Source organism: Hipposideros armiger, unplaced genomic scaffold (assembly GCF_001890085.2).
Source record: "Hipposideros armiger isolate ML-2016 unplaced genomic scaffold, ASM189008v1 scaffold_17, whole genome shotgun sequence".
Classification (NCBI taxonomy): domain Eukaryota; kingdom Metazoa; phylum Chordata; class Mammalia; order Chiroptera; family Hipposideridae; genus Hipposideros; species Hipposideros armiger.
In genome coordinates, this window is record NW_017731367.1 from 7,480,895 (window position 1) to 7,481,746 (window position 852).

Here is an 852-nt window from a genome sequence, read left to right on the forward strand (position 1 = left end):
CCTGGCAGACTCAGCCAGGCAGGTCTGGGTGTGTGCAGGTGAGAACACCTCCTTTCCTGGCAGACTTTGATCTGTTTGAGTTTCCTTTTCGCCGCTACTTCCTGCTCCAAGCATGGTGGCCATGCTTTGTCGGTGAGAGCTGTGTCCTGCTCAGTCCTGGTCCTGGGTCTTCTCTCTGACTGTCCTGCCCACTCCCCATCCCGCAGGCCTGGGGCGGCCTCGGGGGCGGCAGAGCTTCTGGATGGGCATTGAGAGCCTGGTGCCCTGAGAGTAGCAGGTCGTCAGGGAGGAGGACTGGCTGGGCGCCTCCTGGGCGGCAGGCGGGATGGAGGCAGAGTGAGCTGGGCAGGCTGGCCAGGCTGGGCCGAGGCTCTCAGAGGCTCCCGGCTCTTTTCTCTCTGTCCCTCTCTCTTCACTCATAATCACTTCTTGCTCGGTGCCGGACGCCTGCCTCACTTGGTTTTGCTGCATCTCCCCGCTCCCAGCATGTAACAGATTTAAGCTAGCTTTGCTGCATTTTGAGATGAATGGAAAAGTCACTTTGCCCCTGGGGACACTTGGGGGGTCTTTGGACCCCAACATGAGGCCTTGGACATGACTGTGCTCCATCAGGGGGAGGGTCTTCTCTGGTTTTGAGGATGAGCTTGAGGGTGCAGGCTGAGCCCACCAGCCCCTGGAGTTCTCAGCTCTGCAGCTCTGGGGCCCCGTCCCTCGCAGGGAAGCTCAGATGGTGGCCGCGGGCTCTGGTTGCAGCCTGTGGGACGTCCAGTCCATGCCAGGACCCTCTGGCCATTCCTGTCTGATTTCCTGAAAGTAAGGTTGTGTCTCACAGACAGCGTGGCCCCCGGTCAC